The sequence below is a fragment of the Protopterus annectens genome, chromosome 1.part1 (genome assembly GCF_019279795.1).
Source record: "Protopterus annectens isolate FY-2018-M chromosome 1.part1, PAN1.0, whole genome shotgun sequence".
In the NCBI taxonomy this organism is placed as follows: Eukaryota; Metazoa; Chordata; order Ceratodontiformes; family Protopteridae; genus Protopterus; species Protopterus annectens.
This window is the reverse complement of record NC_056726.1, coordinates 1,027,796,812-1,027,811,864: the sequence shown is the minus strand read 5'-3', so window position 1 is coordinate 1,027,811,864 and position 15,053 is coordinate 1,027,796,812. Positions and strand designations below refer to the sequence as shown.

Genomic DNA, 15,053 nt, shown 5'->3' with positions numbered 1-15,053 from the left:
GATTGCATGTCGACCAATGTGGTTTACTTGGCCACATGCATTATGTGTCCCGCATTCTATATAGGGAAGACGAACAGGAGTCTTAGGGATAGAATGCGGGAACACATATATCACATCAGGATGGGTAGTCCACATAATGCCTTGGCCAAACATGTAGGTGAGACGAGTCAGGCACATAGCTTTAAGTTTAGGATTCTTGAAAGATCATTTAGTACACACAGAGGAGGGGGCATCTGTAACCTTACTGAATCCAAAGAAAGTAATTGGATCATTAAATTTAGATCCAATATACCACCGGGTCTAAATGGGAAAGTACCCATTAGACCATATTTGAAAATGAGAAGACTGAGAACATAGATATACAACCACGTATGCTTATACATACATTTATAGACTCATATTCTAGAATTGTAGATTTTTGTATTAATATGAATTGAGATGTTGGTTTTTACCCCCTATGGTAGAGTGAGCATTTCTTTGTTTATTGTTTCATTTTATTTTGTTATAATTTTGAATCACTTATATATATATATATATATATATATATATATATATATATATATATATATATATATATTTTTTTTTAGTGTGCATCAACAATATTTTTGTATTTTTTGCAATAATAATGTTGAGGGGCAGGTCATTTGTACACAGGTCGCTTTGAAATTTGATGAACTTTCCCCTCTACTGTTGATATGCTATGATCAATAGTGAATGTGTTTACATTTGCCTAGTTAATGTGGTAGGAACTTAGATGCACTGTCACTCAGACATAGTAGAGGTTTATTGTGAACTGATGTGTTTTTTAACATCCCCCATATTTATATTTATATTTATATTTATGTTACAGAGAGTTAAGTATGCCATCTGACATGTATCTCTTATAATCATGTCCCAGAGTGCTCTGTCCATTTGATATGCACGGTTTTGAAGTTTTAAAGTTTTAACATTATTTTTGTATATGTCTTTAAATTTTTAGCTTTCAATGTTGGTTCCCGCCTTTTACTATATTTAAACACTTCATGGAGAGTATGCAATTGGTCTGATGAAGCTATAAGCGAAAGCACTAACCATCGTTGTTCTATGTGCACGTAAATAAATTGGTTTTATTTGAAGATATATGGACTGAATCTTTGTCGTCCTTGGATTTATGCTATTTGAAATAGAAGTGTGCTCACCCTTCATTGTTTTGCTCCTAGTTTCTATTTTTGGAGTTATTCTACGGTGTTTTTTACTAGGGGCATTTACCCCACGTGGATCCAACTTGTTATTTGTTACTTATTTTGGCTTTCTTGGTCCGCTTGGGGGCATGATGGAAGGGCAGGTACAAAGTGTTGAACTTCCGTACTCTGTGCGAGTACTACAAACTAGTGAGACGTCACGTCCAGCTGTAGATCGATTTGCTGACTGTTTACGCCATGACATTAATCCATTGGAAGCTTTTGAGTGTGATGAACGGTTAACAGTGAGCGAAGAGGAGAGTTTTGACAGAGAAAGTTTACGTGTTGCGGTGGAGAAGCTCGAAATGGATTTGTTCAAATTGAAGAGGTTACAGACGCAAAGAGAACATTTCAATGTTTGCCTGCAGAGGAAATTGGTACCGAGGGGCCTTAGGGTCTTGAAGATGCTGACGACAGTGACGCTATACCCAGAACTCCTTTACCAGTGGCAGCAGCTAAACCTGGAGGTAAGCCTCAATTATATGAGGTTAATGAACAAGTTTTTCTCACCGATTGAAGAGACTTTGAGAATAGAGATTGAAAAACAAAAGATTGATATTTTTTCACAATTTCCAGTTAAAGAAGCTAATGACTATTGCCATGTATTGTTGGATAATGTTACACAGTATGAGAAGAGGTTGTACAACAAAAAAGGGTCAAGCTACAAAGAGACATTACGGACTTCAAATTAGGTAATATCTTCACCTGGCCTAGAGCGAACAGTCGTCCTAATGTTTCGACACAATGCCAAGAGACTGTTATAAATGTGAACAATACTGCACTTGCTATTACGCCAGATTCTGGCATTGGTAGGGATGTGTTAACAGAAGTTGCTAGCAATACAGCTGATAGAGAGAATGTGCTTAATGAGGGAACACCTATAGGAGCTAATGACTCGATTGGAGTCACCACTAATAATCCTGCCATTAGTGAGCATGAAGAGACCACTAGTTCCAATTGCCTGGTTGACAGCAGCGGACCTACAGGCTTGGATGGCCCTGTTGTGAGAAAGAAAACAGGGGTTACCGTTAGTTCGAGGGTTGCAACTGCAACTTTGACTAGTGGGGACAATGCTGCTGTCAACAAGGTGTTTGATTTGAAGCACCCTTTTCCGATAAGAGCTCCACCAGGGGAAGGGAGGAGACGTTCAATGAGCAGAGGGCGGCAGAAGAGGAAGTTTTCCCCGGACCGCCCTCAAACATTGAACATCAAAAAGATGTGGGAACACAGGAAGAGAGATTAGTTTTCAACTTATCCTCCACTGAGTTAACACCTGATGAGTTGGACGTCCTTATGAGAGGACTTTCTTTTATACCCACAAGATATAGTACCTTAGAAGAGACCCTGAGAGATTTCAAACTTTTTATACGCAATTTATCTTTAAAGTTAGTATTTCAGGATGGGGAATACGATGATGGTATTAGGAAACCCAGTACATACACTCCACCTGTTCCACCCCTATTAGCAGCATACAGCAAGTTGGTCGAAGACGACATATATAAAATGTATTATAGTTCTGGTAGGAACAATAACAAGAAATTTCATAATTTGAATTTCAATCAGAGAACAGCACTACATGATTTATGTAACAATCCAAATATCATTATTAGACCAGCGGATAAAGGAGGTGGCATGGTAGTCCTAGATATTGACAGGTACAATAGAGATATGCTCAATATGTTGAACGACCAGAAGTTTTACAGTCCTATTACTATGGATAGAGTACATGGTATCATTAATAATGTTTATAATATGTTGTTAGATCTATTTAGGAGTGAAGTTATAGACAAGAGATTGTTTGAGTTCCTACAAGTCATGTAACCATTGATCCCAGTCATCCAGGGAGTCCCGAAAATTCATAAAAACTCAGTATGCCCGCCACTGAGACCTATAGTAGCAGGGAGAGGCTGGTCCACTGAACCATTCTCAATCTATGTTGAGAATAGGTTGAGACCTATTGTTGACAACAATCAGTATATCTTACGTGACACCAAACAGTTTTTACTGGATTTATATGAGTTTCTGGGTTCTAATACATCTGAAGTTGACTATGTTTTTGTGACTATGGACATCCAATCATTATTTACCATGATACCCAATTCTGTAGGGATAGAGATGGTAGACAGTTACTTGAGAAGGGTATCTGATTACAATATTGCCGAAATTGAAATGCTCATGGCATTCCTGGAGGTAGTTTTGGAATCTAATGTTTTTTGTTTCAAAGATAAGTTGTTTCTTCAGAAGGATGGCGTAGCTATGGGCACCTCCTGTGCCAATAGCTACGCCAACCTAGTGATAGCTGAATGGGAAGTTAGAGAAATGTTTCATAACCAACTATATAATAGGTATGTTCGCTTTTATAGGCGATTTGTGGATGATTTATTTTTTCTGTGGGATGGTCCCGTCATGGAGTTAGATAGATTTGTCAGAGAAGTTAATGAGACTACTGACTTCTTAACTTTCACTATGGAGTCATCAGGGACAAAGATACCATTCTTGGATGTTTTTGTAGAGAAGTTGGATGGTGGCATCATTAACACAGGGTTGTATAGGAAACCATGTTATAGGAATACCTTGCTCCATCGAACTAGTATGCACCCAGGCTATGTTTACAAGAACATTGTGTGAGGTCAAGTAATGCATGCCTCCAGGTATAATTCTAGTAATTTATGCTTTAAGAATGAATTTGAGGATCTATCTGTGAGGCTGAGAGAACGTGGTTACACTGACAATGACTTAGCCATAGTGTCACATAATGTGGATGAGATTAGGAGCGGTAGAGCGGCCTCATACTTTTCTGATAGATCTGGATGTATGGATGATAACAATACTGGAGTGAAGGGTATGCCAGGTAGTGCTGCGTGCCCAATTTTTTACACTAGAGACGTAGGATCTATTAAAGATATTATTAATGCCCATTGGCACATTCTATCTGTAGATCCTGATATGAAGAGAGTGGTAGGAGAGAAACCTAAGTTTATATACAAGAACAAGATGTGCCTGAAAAAGTTACTGTGTTACCCCAAGATCCCTGGGAACAATGGGTCAGAAGTGAGTAACCACACATCTCCCTGTGGTCGTTGCAATTTTTGTTCCTACATCGAATCTAGTCCAACTTTCGTGCATCCAAGTGGATTTGGTTGTTTAGAGCTAAAGCATGTGGAGATTGCATGTCGACCAATGTGGTTTACTTGGCCACATGCGTTATGTGTCCCGCATTCTATATAGGGAAGACGAACAGGAGTCTTAGGGATAGAATGCGGGAACACATATATCACATCAGGATGGGTAGTCCACATAATGCCTTGGCCAAACATGTAGGTGAGACGAGTCAGGCACATAGCTTTAAGTTTAGGATTCTTGAAAGATCATTTAGTACACACAGAGGAGGGGACATCTGTAACCTTACTGAATCCAAAGAAAGTAATTGGATCATTAAATTTAGATCCGATATACCACCGGGTCTAAATGGGAAAGTACCCACTAGACCATATATGAAAATGAGAAGACTGAGAACATAGATATACAACCACGTATGCTTATACATACGTTTATAGACTCATATTTTAGAATTGTAGATTTTTGTATTAATATGAATTGAGATGTTGGTTTTTACCCCCTATGGTAGAGTGAGCATTTCTTTGTTTATTGTTTCATTTTATTTTGTTATAATTTTGAATCACTTATATATATATATATATATATATATTTTAGTGTGCATCAACAATATTTTTGTATTTTTTGCAATAATAATGTTGAGGGGCAGGTCATTTGTACACAGGTCGCTTTGAAATTTGATGAACTTTCCCCTCTACTGTTGATATGCTATGATCAATAGTGAATGTGTTTACATTTGCCTAGTTAATGTGGCAGGAACTTAGATGCACTGTCACTCAGACATAGTAGAGGTTTATTGTGAACTGATGTGTTTTTTAACATCCCCCATATTTATATTTATATTTATATTTATATTTATGTTACAGAGTGTTAAGTATGCCATCTGACATGTATCTCTTATAATCATGTCCCAGAGTGCTCTGTCCATTTGATATGCACGGTTTTGAAGTTTTAAAGTTTTAACATTATTTTTGTATATGTCTTTAAATTTTTAGCTTTCAATGTTGGTTCCCGCCTTTTACTATATTTAAACACTTCATGGAGAGTATGCAATTGGTGTGATGAAGCTATAATCGAAAGCGCTAACCATCGTTGTTCTATGTGCACGTAAATAAATTGGTTTTATTTGAAGATATATGGACTGAATCTTTGTCGTCCTTGGATTTATGCTATTCGAAATAGAAGTGTGCTCACCCTTCATTGTTTTGCTCCTAGTTTCTATTTTTGGAGTTATTCTACGGTGTTTTTTACGAGGGGCATTTACCCCACGTGGATCCAACTTGTTATTTGTTACAACAATAAATTCATTTTGAAACTTTTGAATTAAGAAATTAGCCAGTGCACAATCAATGAAATGATTTAAGCAGCAGAAATGCAGTAAAAGATAGTAGCTTGTTCACTAACTCTCCTGTACTCCTCTGTCATCTGCACCAACTTTAAGAAAACTGATATAGCAAAACTAGAAGCCTCCTGTTATAAGATTGTCAGATTTGGTACCAATTCCCAGTTTAGATCCCATCAGTGTATTACCTTACACCAACTAAACTGGCTTGAGTTACTCAACATCCTATCTTACACCCAACTTATAGTGGTCCACAGCATAGTATAACTACCTGAAAAGTGTCCAGCACTCCATAACTTACTTCAACCGCAATCTAATAAAAGATAACTGTAACTGAGAGCTTCTGACAGGTTTGTTTTACAAGTCACAAAAGCTAACAATTACAGTGGAGATTCTCTGTACTTCAGTCAGATCTCCAGGGCATTGAACTTGACTCCTCATCATATTTTAACCAATGCTAATCCTTCAGAATTCAAAATACTTCTCATGTCTTACCTAGCAAACTCCTGGCACTGCTCCTAACTCCTGAGTCCTGGGTAATTACAATCTGTACTCTACAATTCCTTAAAAAGTCTTTCTAGTATATATATATATATATATATATATATATATATATATATATATATATATATCTATCTATATATATATATATATATATATATATATATATATATATATTTATTTATTTATTTATTTTTGCTGTTTTGTCAATACTTGTCCAGTAACACATAGTCTGAATTACCTTTTGTATGAATAATTCCTGTGTTTCTCTGATTAATTTGTGTTCCTACAAACTTCCAATGGATACCTATTAAAATGATGAAAGTTCAGATGTCTGAACATCCCAAATGTCGAAAATGCAGGAACTTGAACTTGCTATTGTGGGGGTCAGCGCCCCCTACACCCTCGCTAAATATATATACCAAGTTCGGGATAGCACTACAGTAAGGAAAGGGCAAATATTCTAATGTTCACTGTACTGAGATCTCACAATAGCGAGTTCAAGTTCCTGCATTTTCTGCATTTGAACCATTCGAACTTCAGAACTTTTATCGTTCTGATTGGAACCCACTTCCAACAGCTGTATGACCTTCTTTTTAGAGTTCTGTTTCTTTGTTCTATCAAACAACTGTATACGTTTTTTTCTTACATATGGTTTTGTACTGATTGATGTTGAATTTCTTCTGTAAATTTTGGGGCTTTTCCCCAGGTCTTTGCTGAAAATTGCCACCTGCCCAGCTTATTTATTTATTTATTTGACATTTGGTGACCAGGTTAGTCCATCTGCACTAGTGCCCTTTTCAGTGGAGACCTGAGAAGAAAAGCTCCACAGTGCAAAATTATACAAGAATAAAAATTCAATGTACAAATTTTGGACATATAAAAAAGAAAAAGTTCCCAGTTCTCATAGCTCCACATTATTCTTCTTCATCTTTCAGCTTTTCCAAATTAGGGGTTGCCACAGTGGAACAACGGTCTGCAGAATGAGTGGCAGTGGAGTTTTATGGTGTCAAGTTGCCAGCCCGGCGCCCAACCTTCCACTGAAGGCACACACACACGCACACATTGACTTCTATGGCCAATTTAGAGTGTCCAATCCATCTAGACCATGTCTTTGGGATGTGGAAGGAAACAGGAGCACATGGAGGAAACCCACATGACCACAGGGAGGAAATGCAATCTCCATACAGAAGGCACCCCAGCTGAGAATTGAAACAGAGAACCTCTTGCTGTGAGGTGGCAATGCTAACTGCTGCACCACTGTGCCCACCCTCATAGCTCCACATTATAAAGTACAAAATTCAAAACGACAAGTTATATAGTAGTTAAAATCATAGTACAGCAAACATATTCACTGTAAAGAGCAGGCTAGTGTAGAATAATACAAATTAGTTTCAAAAGACATAAAGGAAGAGGTAGGACAGATGAACAAATGTAGCAAAAGAAGAAATGTCTATAAGTGAGGGATTAAATGATAAGGCTGAGTATGGAAGAGAATATGGTCCAAAGCTAGATAAGATGAAGAAGAAATGTAATAGGTGGTTAGTGTTGGAGATGGTTTACTATCAATATGTCGAAGGTCAGAATAATTTTCTGACCCACATATTGAAAGTAAACCTCGAAAGTCAAAATATGGAACAAGATAAAAAGTCGAATCAGCTGAATGAATTCAGCTGATTTGACATTGTTCCTGAAAACATCACATGATGTTTATACAGGAGCTCAAGTAAAGTAAACTCCTGTACCTAACATCACATTTATACAGGGGGGCAAGCCCCCCTGAAACCCCCTACACCCCCTGCAAACTATATATTCTATCTCCGAGATTGCTGTACATTGAAGAAAAGGATGAATTTCCCAAACCACGCTTCACCATGATCTCTGAACAGTTCTTTGAATTTATATTAGTGAATGCACTGTGCATTTGCTAATATAAATTTTAGAACATTTAGATGTTCAGCCAGATGAAAATTCAAACAGCTCTGTTTGGAATTTTCCATCTGCACACATCTCAATCCCAATATTTTAATAGTAAACCATTGGAGACATATAAGTAATAGTAGTGTGAGGGGAAGAGACAGGTAGAGGAGGGAGTAGGAAGAACAGTATGAGATTACTAGGGACTATAAATTAGAAGGATATAGAGACCAGAAGAAGAAAAGTTTGTTAATATAAAGGATGTTAGTAATAGGTTACTGGAAAGAGTAAATTAGAGGGGTATAAAGAACAGTAGAAGAGTATAGTAAGGTAAACAGGATAGATAATATTATTGAGGTAACAATTAATAGAGAGGAAAGTGAGGAAGGGAAAAGATTAACGGAGAAGACATGGAGGGAGGAAATTTAAGTCGGATGGTTAAATTGACATCTCCAGGTGCTGTATAGGTGATTTCTGAGAGTTGTCTTGAATTTATGTGCATGAATAGTATTTCTGAGGGACAAGGGAAGCTTATTCCATGAAAGAGCAGGAAGACAGCTATATAGGTTTTGTCCAAGAGATGTCTTAGATTTAATGATCTGTAAGAGGCATTGGTCAGCACTTCTGAGGGACCATGGTAGGTTATAGAGTGAGACTAGAGAGGATAGGCTAGGGCAAGAGGAGGGCTTATTTAGGATAGTGTGGATAAAGAGAAGATGAGAATATATGAGTTGGTTTGGAAATTCCAGCCAACTGAGGAGTTAGCGAGAAAGACAGTGATGTGATTTTGGTGGCATGTTGACTGAAAATCTGACAACTTTGTTGTATGTAGTTGCAAGTTTGGATAAAAGAGAGTACTGTAAGTTAGAGGACTGTAAGTTAGTTGGACTATCCCAGTAAACAAACATTGAATAAAAATCAATAAATAATAAATAAAAAATTCTGCGGTGATCAGTAAACTTGAATAATTAAAGGTAATTTACAGCAGCTTGATGTCCAAGAAATACATTCCAAATCAGAAAAGCCCAGTTATGTAGTTCTGAGGGACAGCATTGGTTATAGGACTCTTAGGAGACAGTGCATCCCCTTGTCCACATCTTAGCTAGTTGATTTTAGCATGTGACTCAGGTTGATCTCCAACAACTAACATAAAGGTTTACTTTTAGCTTGACTAACTATTCTGTAATAGTGGTGTCAAAGGCCTTGGCTGTGTCAAGGTATGCTGCCTTTACAATTTTGCCTTCTTCTATGGATGCAATGACTGTTCTGAAGAAGTAAACAAGGTTTATCAGGCAAGACCTAACCTTCACAAGACCACATCGGTTTGGTTCAGTGGATGGAAGACTCCCCATTTTTTTGCATATAATGCTGCTGAGGTTTATGAGTCAATAATTGCTCAGATTAGTTCTGACACCTCTTTTGCTAGATGGCCATAGTTGTTCTCTATGGCTTAGGTATAAAGCCAGAAGAGAGGCTGAGGTTAAACAGGTTATGGAGTGGTCTGTAAGGCTTCCTCAAACTAGCAATGTAGCACTGTTGTGCATTATCAGGTGCATTAGAACTTGTGTTTCTCATATCAGAGAGAATCTTGAGGACTTCTTTGGAGATCTTTGGAGTGCACCAATAGGAGTTCAAAGATATGAAGATAGGATGGAGATGGGGAGAGAAGTCTGAACTAAATGTGTCTGCTAATTTACCAGCTATGTCTTCAGAGATCGAAAATATATTGTCATCAGGTACCAGATGGGATAGTCATTCTAAACATAGCCAAAGAAGGACTTGTGGTTGAGTTTTACAAATATAGTGATTTTCAGTTCATAATTCGCCTTGATGGATTTGATTTTGTTTCTATGCTCTAAGTTTCTATAGTTTGATAAAGATGTCTAATATTTTTACTTTGTTTGTCATGGACACTATTTTGTTTTTCCTGTTTATTCAGATTGTTAATTCTTCAACTTTATTTCTGGGCTATATTTGTTTCTGATCATGACTGAGGTCTTAATACAAGCATTTAGTTAACTGTAGAAACTCTCTACAGATGCGCTAGAGTTTGTTATTTGGATCTCAGTTGGGGAAGGTCTGTTTAATTTCCTCAGGTCATCCTCTGACTGAAATAAATTGGTCTTGGAGAAATCTCTGAACATGGTAGCTCCTGCAAAGACTTTGATCTGTGTTCTAATGGTGTATACAGCTACATGATGATCATGTTTAATTAAGAGGATATCATTTTAGGTTTAGTGCACAACAGGACTATATTTGTGATGAACAGATTTGGTACACTGGAGCCAGTAGTAGGGGAATGAACATCTGGTCTATTGAATTGGCACTGATAAAATCTGTGAAGCATTGAACATATGTTTGGTGATATAAATAATACAATTTGATGAGATAATTGTAATCCCAGAAGAGAATGGCATTTGGTATGATTTGCATGGAATTAAGCTTGCTTAGATGTATTTCTAGGATTATGACAATAATAGAGGGTGGTATGTAGTTGGCCAGGTTGTAGAAGAAAAAATGTATTTAGGGTTACTAGGATATAAAAGAGTACAAGGTTATTGACCAAACATACAATTCTTAAATTGACGTATTCACAGAGAAATGTAGAGACACCAACACCTGCTCCATAGAGAAGTTCAGAAGAAGGTCTGAATACACGATGAGCTTAACCCTGGTTGGGAAGGTGTAATGTCTTTGCACTTGAGCCATGTTTCAGTAGCAATGAAATATCAATACTTTCTAGTGTTAGGTGGCCTTCCACAGGTGTTTGCTTTCTACTGAGGCTTCTAGAATTGAGCAGCACTGCCTTTGCACTCTGGCCAGGATTGGCCAGGTTGGAAGATGAAGTAAGACCAAGTTGTATAAAAATGGTACTGAGGGGGTGTTAAATGTTTTGGAAATAGACAAAACTCCTGAGGTTGCAGCCTAGCCCTGATGAAGCAGGTAGAACTGCCAGCTGTCTCCCTTCATCCTGACTCACATTGGACCTCCATTGACTGATACCAGTTATGAAGACAACTGAAGTAATCATCCTTGTTTGAATTGATGCATTATTTTATCTTTTTGTTGACCAGGTTAGTCCCACTACGCTAATAGGCTTTTTCAGGGGAGACCACTGGTGGTATTTATATTACTAGATGAAATTTGGCAAGGCACTGAAGAACATCTCCTACTCTTTTCGATGGGTGTAGTGGGATCTTTTACACTGACATGAGCTTCCACCAACTCAGGTGTGTGAGGCCTAAAAGTGTAATATCTCATCTAAAGGACGACACACTTAGGAGTGCAGGACCCCTCTTATGCTGCACTGCAGTGTTGGCAATCTATCTTCCTGGTGTGGGAATAGAACCCACAGTCTTCTGCACCGAAGGTGAGTGTGCTACCTGAGGTGTCACTACCACTGTATATATTATACTTTTCTGCCTGTCCCTCGCAAATTACAGACCTAACAAGGGTGCCTCCCATTCTATCTGTTCCAATCCTGAAAGGCATTAGAAGGACACCACCCAGCTGAACTAACAGAAAACTTTTCTGCCTGTCCCTCGCGAATTACAGACCTAACAAGGGTACTATCTCTAACTTCTATCTGTTAGCACAAATGTTAAGCTGAACTGGATCTACAGCAAACTTAGCCCACCCCCAAAGGCTCCATTAAACTCTAAGCCCTCTAAAGGTATCCATCCCTAGTAGCTAATGCTAGGGAAACTCCTCATGGCTACAGTCATTATTTACCTCACTCTTTTTATAACGAGGGTAAGATTAGCTTAGTAAAGCTAACTGTAGAGTATCTAAGTCACCTCAAAGACTATGTTAGCAGTGTTTCATTGTAACAATTAGAAACTAAAAACGCTAACAATTTCTATTAATCCATGAAACTACAGAGCGTTTAAGTCCCCTTTAGTGCTTCCCTTAGTATTATAAGCTCTGCAAACCTTGTGTTCTGGATTAGCCTATCACACTTTAGTTCCCCTCCCCCGACCAGCTACAGAGGCGAGGTTATCTAAGATTCCCACTGTAACCACCATTTTCAAAATCCCTAGTGTTCTAGGACCCAGTCGGCAGCCATTCTACTATTGTGGTATGTAATACTGTTTAATGGTGTTTGCTACTTGAATTTAATTGTACTGGTAATAGAAATACCTATGTTTTGGTTGCATTGTAAAACTTAATGTTTCAGTAACATCTTATAGGCATTTACTGACTCTACGCATGATATTAGGTTAAGACTGTAATACATACTGACAATACTGCTTGCGACCTGCTCTGGTAGCTTAAAAGTGTAAATGCTGTTGAATCTACCTGTGTTTGTTAGTCTTGAAGCTCTGTACTACCCAAAGGATGTACAGACTGTGTAGCATATGGCTGTTTACATTTGTGACTTGCTCTATTGCCTGAAAGCCTAAACCCTGTATTAATATAAGTAGTGGATGGCCAGAAACTTAGTTCAGTGTCGATATTTCAAGTGATGTGCATTGGCAGACACAAAGTTGAGATGCTGTTAAAAGATACAAGTATTTGTAAGAAAGTAAGATATTATTGTGCTGCATAAGGCTGTAAATATATGCTATTGCTGACAACTGTTGCATTTTTGTTTGAAGAACATGTCTACATAAGCACTGTAACAGTAGATATTGCTGTTCTTTCTAACTTATCTTATCCCTCAGCAGGTGCTCCCCCTTCTATCTGCTCCCATGCTGAAAGGCTTGCTACATTAGAAGGACACCACCCAGCTGAACTAACAGAAAACTTTTCTAGATGTCCCTCACAAATTACAGACCTAACAAGGGTACTGTCTCTAACTCCTATCTGTTAGCACTAATGTTGAGCTGAACTGGGTCTACAGCACACTTAGCCCACCCCCAAAGGCTCCATTAAATGCTAAACCCTCTAAAAGTATCCATCCCTAGTAGCTAACACTAAGGAAACTCCTCGTGGCTACAGTCATTATTTACCTCACTCTGTTTATAATGAGTGTAAGATTAGCTTAATATAGCTAACTGTAGAGTATCTAAGTCACCTCAAAGACTATGTTAGCAGTGTTTCATTGTAACAATTAGAAACTAAAAACGCTAACAATTTCTATTAATCCATGAAACTACAGAGCGTTTAAGTCCCCTTTAGTGCTTCCCTTAGTATTATAAACTCTGTAAACCTTGTGTTCTGGATTAGCCTATCGCACTTTAGTTCCCCTCCCCCGGCCAGCTACAGAGGTGAGGTTACCTAAGATTCCCACTGTAACCACCATTTTCAAAATCCCTAGTGCTCCAGGACCCAGTCTGCAGCCCTTCTACTATTGTGGTATGTAATACTGTTTAATGGTGTTTGCTACTTGAATTTAATTGTACTGGTAGTAGAAATACCTATGTTTTGGTTGCATTGTAAAACGTAATGTTTTAGTAACATCTTATAGGCATTTACTGACTCTACGCATGATATTAGGTTAAGACTGTAATACATACTGATGATACTGCTTGCGACCTGCTCTGGTAGCCTAAAAGTGTAAACGCTGTTGAATCTACCTGTGTTTGTTAGTCTTGAAGCTCTGTACTACCCAAAGGATGTACAGACTGCGTAGCATATGGCTGTTTACATTTGTGACTTGCTCTGTTGCCTGAAAGCCTAAACCCTGTATTAATATAAGTAGTGGATGGCCAGAAACTTAGTTCAGTGTCGATATTTCAAGTGATGTGCATTGGCAGACACAAAGTTGAGATGCTGTTAAAAGATACAAGTATTTGTAAGAAAGTAAGATATTATTGTGCTGCATAAGGCTGTAAATATATGCTATTGCTGACAACTGTTGCATTGTTGTTTGAAGAACATGTCTACATAAGCACTGTAACAGTAGATATTGCTTGCCCTTGCTATGCTCGGGCTCGCTCCAAGCTACACCCTGCCCCAAATTCCACCCGCCCCTACTGGTGCTAAATTTAAAGCTCAATAAACCATACCCCACCTTCCACAACCTATCACAGATAGCCCAGTCTTTCAATTACCACCCTTTCCTGCCACTAATCTTGCTGCATTCCCAATCCACACACCTGAGCCAAGTGCTACATTAACTGTTAAAGTGAGACCAATTGTTGTGTCTTACGACTTTTCCCGATTAGGGGTCGCCACAGTGGAACTCCGGTCCACTAATGATTGGCAGTGGATTTTTACGTGCCGAGTTGCCAGCCCTGATGCACAACCTTCAACGAAGGTACGCCTATTCATGCATGTCTCCACACAGAAGACGCTCTAGCTGAGAATCAAACAGGACAACATCTTACTGTGAGGCGACAATGCTACCGCAGGACCCCCACTGCAGTATGTTCCTAAATTCATGCCATATCTCCTCACCACCTATGAAAATCAGCCCTACCTTGGCTTTCACCACCCCTTATCCCAAACCAACACTGCTCCTATCTTGAATAAAACAGATCAACTCATAGCTCTCTACAAACTTGACCTTTCCACTTTTAACAACCACCAACTAAGCAGACTATGGTCCACCTCCCCCAAAACCAAATATTATCATAAAATAATTAGTAAAGCCCTGAAACTAATACTTACTGTACAACACAGTCTGGTAAGGGATGGAGACATCCACCCTAAACCTGGTCCTACCCCTCCTACAAGTTCTAGCTCCCAGCCCACTATCCCTTCTAACATTTGGCCAACCACAAGGACCCCTAACTTTCTCCTGACCTGTCACCTAAATATGAGGAGTATAAATAGCAACATCCATAATCTTCATGCCGTCTTAAAAACCTATTCACCTGATGTGCTATGTCTCACAGAAACCTGGCTAAAACCAGGAACTAAAGACAATGTGGTTATCCCACCAGGGTACAACATACTCAGACTAGACTGTAAGTCTAGGAAAGGTGGGGGAGTAGCAGTACTGTTTAAAAATACACTTGATGTCACATTAGCCCCACAACAACCCCCTTGCTCAATAATGCAGAAGTTCT

The 15,053-nt window shown here is 38.5% G+C and overlaps 1 protein-coding gene across 1 annotated transcript in view; it reads right to left on the bottom strand.

Moving 5' to 3' along the window:
* Positions 1 to 15,053, bottom strand: part of LOC122808793 — a 1,139,808-nt gene that overhangs the window by 780,055 nt on the left and 344,700 nt on the right. The gene's annotated exons all lie outside the window — the stretch shown is intronic.